Below are 11,069 nucleotides of genomic sequence, written 5' to 3'. Positions count from 1 at the left end.
TATCTACTGATGTCCTGTAAGATTTCATAATAAAATGAGTTGTTATGCTCGAAATATGGATTTTTCAAGTTAAAATCGTATTTAAATGGAAAATAGGTTAGTATGAGCTATATTTCGAATCTGGTCATGGAAATTTAGTATGTTGTCACATGAAATTTTACAAGATGTGTGTAAAATATTTGGCTATAATGAAGTACTTATGCATGATTTATGAATTTTTGGTGAAAAATCACATAAATAGTGACTTTAATTAGTAAAAATTGCTAAAACATACTTCATGACTAAGGAAAAACGTCATATATCGAATGTTATCTTATATTTCAGATCTAAAAGTGAAAAGTTAATAAAAACAATTTTTCTCGTATTTTTATGGAAATAATCGATAAATCCGATAAACCGCAACATTGTTTTTCTCGATAAAGTTTCGAAATTTTTAACCTTTTTTTGAATATTATGAGTGTCATGGTATTTTTCCAGAATGTTCATGAGTTTAAATTTCAAATTTTGAAATTATTTGAAATTTTATGATTTAATTTGAAGTTTATGATATAATTTTGTATTTTTGAGTCCATTAATGAACAATACTAAAAATATATGTTAATTATTGTCAATATGTTAGTGTAGACTAATTTTGAGTTCTAAGTTGGTTAGGGTAATTAACTTGTAGATAAATATGAATTTATGTAATTATTGTGATTATAAAAGGTTAAATCACGCAAATCCGTAAAACCGATTAATATACGATATTGGCTCCTTAAAGGCGATTTAACATAAAATTGGGCATGTTCATACATATTATAATGCTGTATTTTATTTATGATTGTCATATTTTAAGTTTATGTAATTTTTGAATTATGTAATTTTACTTAGTATGGCCTTAGTTTTAATTGATATTACCCGAAATGTATTGGAATATCGATTCAGTTGTAATTTATTGTGATCTCATATCACCGTTTTGTAATTTAATAGATTTAAATTTTATTTACAAATGTATAATAGGAAATTATGTAATTTATTTATTCCGGAGTACCTTGAAGACGGTGCCACTCGAGAAGGCGATCCATTAAAGATATTGTTGCCTTGTAATGCGTGCCAAGACCGAAGTTCAAGGGACCAAAGGAGTTGGTTTCCGAATTTGTAATAGTTTATTAGATTTACTATTATAGGAAGGCCATACTAGGACTTTATTTATGCTTTGCATTTTATTTATATGTTGCATGCATCGCTAAATCGCCATAACTAAACATGCATTTTTAATCGAGTTTATCGACCGTGTCAATTACAATTATCGTAGTTCACCGCTTTAGTTCACTTAAAACGTGATAGATAATAAATTAACATGACCTCTCGCTAAAATAAACAATTGAGACTTAGCCTTACCAAAAAGTAGAAACCATGAAAACCTATTTCGTGAGGGAGTGCACTCGGCCACACCGGGGTACAAACCTTGTTACGTAGGGGAAGTGGGTGATAAATGTCTATCCACCGAATTCATGTTGATGAGGGATTTATCGGCTACACCGTGCCCAAGTTAATATGGGTTTGAATCATGGACACATTTATTCGAAATTTGGATTGAGCTCAACGGAAGTATTCGTGACCGTAGTTGCATGTGTTCCGGGCTAAAGATAAATGTTAATGTAATTTTATCGACCAAGAGTTCTAAAAGTAGAATCGATTAAAGAGTTAATCCACCGAGTTATATTAATAAGGGATTTATCGGCCACACCGTGCCCAAGTTAATATGAATTTGGATCTTGGAATCATTTATAATAGTTGGGTAGAGGTCACTATATAAATGCTCATATCTTGTTAATTTATTTACAAGTATTAATAAAACGATAAATGTTAAGTTTTCCACTATTCCGTTATCATATTGTTCTATTTCTTTACCACAATTCATACACGATATCATTTCGATTTTTTTTATTCAAATCTCCATTAAAACATCGTAACTAAAGACAAATATGAATTTTCTTCTAAAACCTCGAGTTATCCATTGCAAGGATCTCTTGTGAAGAGTATAGATAAAAGTTATTCGTGATCAAAAGGGTTTTTTGATTGTTGACTAACATATCTACTTACAATGAATTGTTTCTCATATGCTTCATTGAGTTAAGTACTTTGAAACGTTAAATTATTTTGGTAACTCGATTTGTTGGAAATCTAAATTAACCAAAATACCTCAACCACTTCAATGAAAGTTTTAAGACTAAACGAAAGAATGAAGAGTAGTCTTCATGAATTTCAACTTTGCTTCTCTTAGCAAAGACTCATTGAAATGAGTGGGAGCATTATCTTAAACCGTTAAGAAAAGGGTGAGGTTTAAAGAAGTAAAATTAGAATGGAATTGATACAAGGTAATGTTAAAAGTAAAGTTATTGAGAATAACGATACTAAACCTATCAATCCCGACCGTTGAAGTTTCCTTCGTCTTAATTGTTGAACGCTAGAAAGGAAACTACCTTATATTATTGAAGAATCAGCAAGTTAGTTGTGGGACATCTAATGGGACCTTCTTCTTTAAATGTTTATTTGATTGACATAAATTTTGCTAGTACTACTTCGTCAATATTAGAAACCGGTGGTGGTTTTCATCATTGTATTTGATACATAGGATGATTAGAATATGACGACTAGCAACAATGATATCGAGAGATAGAGTCATTGTGTAATCAATCTAGTTTTGGGTTTATATTTATAACTTAATTATGACTATTAAGTGAATAAACTCTAAATAAGAATATAAACTTGTTAAGATACAAAAGAGGTTTCACTTTTGTGACCCTATACACCATGATTAGATGTATGGCTAGCCCATTATCAAGGTGAATATATTCTTAACCAAACTAGAATGATACATCATGTAGATGATGCAAGACTCAAATTGGTATCCAAAGATTAAACCTTACATTCTGGAATGATGAACGCAAAGAGTTATCGAGTACTCTTGAAACCATTAGGTTGTTAATCTTATGGTATATGCGTATCTTGTATTCAAAGCAAGATGTCTCGTGCCTTTTGGTTGAAAAGGAGATCGAGGTTGTAAATCATTGATCCAAAATAGGTTGATCATTTTCTTTTACCAACGATTTAAGTTGACGCTAATGTGTTCACTTAATAAGGTAAATAGAGAAATCTTTGAAGAAGTTCAAAGAGTTCAAAGAATCACGCTTTAGTCGTGATGGGATTATCAAAGTGAAGACTTTGATATAAGCCAAATGAAATGTGATATAGTATCACAAATTAATCTCTCTAAGCACGCATCATGGGATAATGTGTGGTTGGATAAGAAATCAAACGCTATTCGATATGGTTTGAACTTTAATCAAGTTAGTTACTTGATCCTTTTGGGGATTTTATCATTTTGTCTAAATTATTTTTCCACTAAATCTAAAACGAATCATATGAGATATGAAATGGTAGGGTACCATGTTTGTAAGCTTAAATAAGAGACAATTTCTCATTTTTCTCTTACAATTATCACGAGTACAACGGGTTTGTGGCTCGTGAAGCTGTCTTTCTAGAATACAAGTTTATTTCCAGAAGACAGAGTGGGAGAAATTTTTCAAGAGCCACAAAGAATGTTATGTGAGCCACAAAGAATGTTATGTCGCATGAAACTGGTCTTTCTTGGCTACATGAGACGTTTTGTGTAAGACGTTGTTTCTTCAAAACCTAGGAGGTTAAAGTCATCACTTGTTAAAGATGATGAATTAGTGTTACTTTTAAGAAAGTAAAGAGCATAAAGTAAAGAGCTTATAACTTACAAAGAAATTGTTTGATTCAAGTTACTTCTGGAAAGTAATGAATATATGACTTACAGGAGAGTGTTTAAGTCACAACTCAATACAAGGCTTAGAGCCATGAAAATCCGAAATAAATTCCGAGTGGAATTGTTGGATATAAAAGAGAGATATCAAAGCTTGATTAGTTGCAAAGTGTTTTGCACTATTCAGATCTTCTTAGGGATTGTATTTCATTATGATGATATACATATAACGAGTGAATCTAAAACCCACTTCTTCAATTAGAAGGAATGTATTCAATACATGTCATGAGTTTTATAGATTCTTACAATCCTAAGATAATGTGCAACTTAAGAGATTATCTTAAGTAGGACATCAATGAGTTGGAATCAATGTTTTGATCATGTTATAAAACTTTTCTCGATAAGTCGAGAAGTTGTGTTTATACATAGAGTTTAGTGGGAGTTACGGTCATTTTAATTAGTCTAATATGTGGATGACATATTGATCATTGGGAATGATTTAAGACTTTTGGAGTAATTTAATACATCTTTAATATCCAGATTTATGGAGATAAATCCACATGATATTAGCGTTTAATAAGAAGTCTTATGTTGATAAGATTCATGACTAGTTCAATCAAGTTGAACATATTTGATTGATTCCATTTGCTTCCGCTGCCGAATCAATTAAATAGGAAATCATGTATAACACTTCATATACTTTGAGTATGATGAATCGTTTCAAATCGAATTTAAGTAATAGTTACCAAGTAAGCCATAAGGATTACCCTTAAGCGCTTGCAGAAGCATTAAAGATGTAATGCAAAGTATTTTGATGCAATTTTGTGTAAGGGTGTTACACAAATGACAATTGACAATTGAGATTGCGCATGGTTTCCGACAAAACCATAATCAAAACACATTAGGATGGTTAAGATACCATTGTGGCCATGTTATTTAAGAAATAGATTTTCTAGAATCTTTCTAGGCAATAAAGAACAATGAGAGATATTTACAACGGAAATTAAGTACACTTGTAATCATGAGATGTGCAAGAAGGATGAGTCCCGCACACTGTAAAACCAGTGGAATCTATTCTAAGGCTAAGAGGGCCTATGTCTAGATTGAATCTAGACACGTACTCAGAAAGTTTTGTAATGCAAATGCATACATTACAAAGGAAAACGAGTATGTAGTAAGATTGAGTTAGGTACAAGAAGTTGATAAAACCTACTAACCAAAGCCTTCTTATAGGCTTAACATGATGAGTCATGTCATATGTCATTTTAATTGGATTGAGATGAACAACTACATACATGATCAAAATGGATTATAAAAATATGAAGTAGTAATCAGGTTTTGACTATTCATATGTGATAATCACATTTGTTGTTCGAGTTTTTAAATCTGAAAACTCCTTTTATACCTTGTTACATCCAAACGGGTTGTAGAGACAACATTGAACCCCATTGAAGTGAACCCGGATTAACATGGTATTCGTCCATAGTCACTTGCATGAGGTGACGTCTCGAAGTGACTAGAGTGTGATGCGATTGATGGCAAGTTCAAGTGCCATAGAGTCATGTGAGATGACTAGTCGATCACATAGGCAGACTGTTGGGAACACTTTGTCGGGCCTTATGACCACTTATAGAGTTCTGGCAAATTTATATAGCCTGGTCGTGGCGAGAGTTACTATAGTATTCTAATGAGTCGATTCTTTTGACTAAAGATTGTTCGCCTAAGATGGCACAGTTTCAGATTGACTTTGATTTATGTTACTACGAACATCATAAATGGGGTCAAATGGGCATATTTTGGGTTATGATGGCTGTGGCTAGTCGAAGGAAATAAGTGCGATAGGAATTGTCCACTCCTTGTTAGGGTTAAAAAAATATCCCAGGGCCACTCGAGGAGTAATGAACTAAAAATGCGTGGCCACGCTCGGAAGGTATCTATGGTAGATGATTTCGGTCAATCAGTTATTCTCCAGATCGAGGAAACCACTCTTGATATGATCACTTGCAAGTACGACCTGAAAGACACCTTGCATTGAGTGGGAGATAGTAATAGGACAAGAGAATTGGTGATGCACACTTGTCGAGGACTAGTGGAAGATTGTTGGAATAAGTGTCCTCCGACAATAATGCGATCACAACTGTTGATTATAATGATCACATGTTTAAATATCATTTTAAGAATACATGTGGGATGTAATTTTTTACAGTCAACTGGTCCACACATATCGGTAATGATTAGCTGACTAGAGTTTGACATTACTGTCGTGCGACGGTGGTGATCAGTTGATCCCCTTAGGTCATACCTATAGGGAAATACTCTTAATTGATTATTTAATTAATCGTATGCCGATACGAGTTAATTAAATTGCTTAAAATTGACGGATGATTTTGTGAGTAAAGTTAACGTATCTTATTGTAATTTGATTAAATGAGACACGGTCTAAGTAATCGAATTGTTTTATTACTTGGATAAAATTATTGTTTACGAAACAATTGATATTGAATTGAGATTGAATGAATGATTTATTATAAATACAAGATGTTGTGATTTATAATTGATAAACCATTTTGGTACAAGTAATTAGGAATTACTAGTCGATTTTGTATATGACATATTTTATGAGTATGTTGATTGTTAATATGTTAAAAATACATTACATATGTCAAGTAAGGTGTCACATATGTTACAATTGACAAATGACAAAAATAAAATGGACCTCCCATTTTATATGTGCCGAAAATGGAGGGGATTATGGTTGATATTGTGTTAATTATTTTTTAAGTGGAAAACACGATAATTACCTATAGTCTTAGCCTTGCATGCCTATCATTTCTTGGGTAGTAAAAACTAGCCCATGCATTGGGCACACTGTAACACCCCCATACTCCAAGTGCCTTACCAGGACCACTCAGGTATAAGGACATTACCATCTCGGTTACCCAGGCAATGATAATCAAATAAACAATAATGAAACGATATTTAAATAGTAATACTTTAGCGAAAGGTTACAATCCAAAAACCAAACCAAATACTAATACATGTTCTCAAAACTACATTTGTCTCTTGAACTAATGAAATGTATATGAAAACTACTAAACTACAGCGGAAGACTTCTATCATCTGATCGTGGCAATCCCAGCTATCCCAGTACTCATGTCATACCTGCTCAATATCTGCTCACCATCCCCGAATGGATCACCGCAGGTTTTAAAACATTAACCGGGGTCAGTACTATTTACACAAGAGGTATAATCAACAATACAGTAACCAATACAACTCAAACAATCATACACGATCAAGCACTCCACTCCATCTCCGTCACCGACCGTCCCTTTGGACCAGCCCACGCGCGTGGGGGACCGATGATCGTTCCCACCTAAGCCCGCTCATCATCATACCGAGCGATAACCCTGTCCCATTAATGTGCACATCCCCTTCCGTGGCGGGTTCCACGAAGGGCAATACTAGGGCGTGAAGCCACTCCCGCAAGTGACTTCACTCAGCCGAGAACGCATCTCGAGAACCAGAGACAAACAATCACATCCATCAACACAATCAATCAACAACCGTCACGAAACCAATCAACAGGCACTAATTACAACACAATCACCACACATTATGTAACTAATAACTAGTAGGAAACCCTACCTGGAAAGCACAATTGTCAAACGATCTCACAATTTGAAGTCAAAAGCTTCCTCTACGAATCCTCCTCCTAATTATACAAGCACATAATTACTACTATGCACATAACACAACAAAATCCCCAATTCCCAATATTAGGGTTTAACTAACTTTGACGAAATACAATAAAAACGGTATAAAGGTCTTACCCTCGACGCAAGGATTACAACGGTGTAAAGACAAGTGAAATCCGACCTTCCAAGCTCCGGGATTTGTTAACAATGCGATTAAGGTGATGAACGTAGTTTGCTTTCTCTTCTCACAGTGATTTAGGTTTTAGAAAAGTGATTAGAATGAATGACGAAAAGATTATATACCTTAATCGCATAATTAACGAAACCCGAGAAAACAACCCCCGTAAACCGGCTACTCGATCGAGTAGCCCCAGGTACTCGATCGAGTACCCCCCTACTCGATCGAGTATCGTAGTTACTCGATCGAGTACCCAACAGGTCAGAAACTATTTTATTTCGCAAAACTCCCTTACTCGACAGAGTAAGGCCTACTCGATAGAGTACCCCAAGACTCATAAATACGGAGTATTACAGTCTTCCCTCCTTAAAAAGAACTTCGGCCCCGAAGTTCAAACCAACACAAAACAAAGACTCACACTACCACACTCCAGACTCTACAGTCGAAACAAACTCAATATAAAAACTTGTTACTAACTCAAACTCAACCCGACTCAACGACAACAACTATACCGACACAACGTAAAAAGGGTATAAAAACTCTTAAAAACTCTTTGCGATCATCTCCTACCCCCCTAAAAGAAACAAGGTTACGTCCTCGTAACCAAACATACCTGATCAAAAAGGAAAGGGTAGCGCTCTCTCATGATCTCCTCTGCCTCCCATGTAGCTTCCTCTGTCTCGTGGTTAGACCAAAGGATCTTAAGCAACACTGTCTCACCACTCCTAGTCTTCCTAACCTTCCGGTCAAGGATCTGCTTAGGTACCTCAAGATATGATAAGGACTCATCTAGTTCTATGCTCTCTACCTCTAACACATGTGACGGGTCACTCACATACTTCCAATGTGCGATACATGAAACACATTATGCACTCTCTCTAAAGCAACAGGTAAAGCCAGACGGTAAGCAGCCTCCCCAACTCGCTCTAAGATCTAATAAGGACCGATGAACTTCTGACTCAGCTTGCCTTTCTTCCCAAATCTCATAACACCACGCATAGGAGACACTTTCAGAAGAACCTTATCCCCAACCTGAAACTCTATATCCCGGCGATGTAGATCTGCATAACTCTTTTGTCGATCCTGAGTTGCTCTCATGCGTTCCCTGATCATCTTAATCTATTCAACCATCTCATGTACCATCTCTGGTCCTAGAACCCTTTGCCTCAAGACTTTGTCGTCCCAACAAATCGGACTCCTGAATCTCCTCCCATATAACGCCTCAAACGGTGCCATGCCAATACTAGTGTGGTAGCTGTTGTTGTAAGAAAACTCTATCAAATCCAACCTCTGTTCCCAGCTACCACCAAAGTCCATCACATAAGCTCGTAACATATCCTCAAGAGTTTTGATTGTTCTCTCAGTCTGACCGTCTGTCGTAGGATGAAAAGCTGTACTCATCTTCAAAGTTGTACCCAAAGATTCCTTTAACTCTTTCCAAAACCGTGATATAAACCTCGCATCTCTGTCAGACACTATGTCCTTAGGGACTCCATGTAACTAAAGCACATTATTTCGATAAGCCATAGCCAATTGTGCTTTAGTCCATGTATCTTTTATTGGAACAAAGTGAGCTGACTTGGTCAGTCGATCCACTATCACCCATATCATGTTATTACCCTGTTGACTCTTTGGTAAACCCACGATAAAATCCATAGAAATGGATTCCCACTTCTACTCAGGTACCTCCAAAGACTGAATCTTACCTTGTGGTCGTCGCTGTTCCCCTTTAACTCTCTGGCATGTCAAACAACGGGCCACAAACTCAGCTGTTTCCTTCTTCATCCCAGGCCACCAAAACGTGTTCTTCAAATCCTTGTATAGCTTGTCTCACTTTGGATGTACTTGAATATGGTGTACGATGTGCCTCTGTCATGATTGTCTTTTTCATCTCCTCATCATTAGGGACACACCACCTACCATCAAACCTCAAACTACCATCTGTGTGAATGGAAAATCGGGACACTGTCCCTTTCTCTACTCCAGCTCTCCACTCAACCATCTTAGGATCCAAAGCTTGTTTACCTCGAATATCATCATAAAGATCAGGCTGCTTTGTCAAATCTCCCACAAACATCTCCTCTCGAATCATATGTATCCTAAACTTCCCCACCTCATCTCTCAACCTCATCAAAGATAGATTTGTACACGGGGAGTGTACACTCTTCCTACTCAAAGCATCTGCAACGACATTGGCTTTCCCTTCATGGTAGATAATATCCATGTCATAATCGCCAATCGACTCCATCCACCTCCTCTGTCTCATGTTCAACTCCTTTTGAGTGAAGATGTACTTGAGACTCTTGTGATCGAAAAATACCTTAAAGGTCGCCCCATAAAGGTAATGTCTCCAAATCTTGAGAGCAAACACCACCGCACCCAACTCTAGATCATGTGTAGGGTAGTTCTCCTCATACGGCTTCAATTGCCTAGAAGCATAGGCAATCACCTTACCGTTCAGCATCAACACACATCCCAACCCATTCTTTGAGGCATCTGTATAAACCTCAAAGTTCTCGATCCCTTCAGGCAATGCTAAGATAGGAGCTGTGGTCAAACGCTCCTTTAATGTTTGGAATGCCTTTTCACAACTCTCATCCCAACGAAACCTGTTCTCTTTCCTCATCAACGCTGTCATAGGTCTAGCTATCTTGGAGAAATCTTTCACGAACCGTCTCGTAGTATCCGGCTAAACCCAAGAAACTCCTAATCTCGGTGACATTCTTTGGTGCTTCCCACTTTGTCCTTTGCCTCAATCTTTGCCGGATCCACTGACTACTCCCTCCTTAGAGATCACATGCCCCAGAAAAGCAACTTACTCCAACCAGAACTCACACTTGGACAGTTTAGCATACAACTCATGGTCCCTCAACGTCTGCAACACGATCCTCAGATGCTCCTCATGCTCTTCCTTAGTCTTAGAGTAGACTAAGATGTCATCGATGAACACCACCACGAACTTGTCCAAAAGCGCCGAAGAAGATTGTTCATCAAATCCATAAACACGGCCGGTGCGTTAGATAACCCAAACGGCATCACCACATACTCATAGTGACCATACCTCGACGTGAAAGTCGTCTTTGGTATGTCCACCTCTCTAATCTTCACCTGATGGTACCCCGACCTCAAATCAATCTTGGAAAAGACGATGCACCACTCAAGCGATCAAACAGGTCATCTATCCTTGGCAAAGGATACTTGTTCTTCACCGTCACTCGGTTCGACTCTCTCTGTAATCTATGCATAACCTCAAACTCCCATCCTTCTTCTTCACGAAAAGAATTGGTGCTCCCCACGGCGATACACTAGGTCTAATGTATCCCTTCTCTATCGGATCATCTAAGCGCTTCCCGAGCTCCTCCATCTCTTTAGGACCCATCCGGTACGGTGCCTTAGAGATTGGCCCCGTCCCCGGTTTCAA

This window comes from Silene latifolia, chromosome Y (assembly GCF_048544455.1).
Source record: "Silene latifolia isolate original U9 population chromosome Y, ASM4854445v1, whole genome shotgun sequence".
Classification (NCBI taxonomy): domain Eukaryota; kingdom Viridiplantae; phylum Streptophyta; class Magnoliopsida; order Caryophyllales; family Caryophyllaceae; genus Silene; species Silene latifolia.
Note: the sequence above shows the minus strand (reverse complement) of the source record.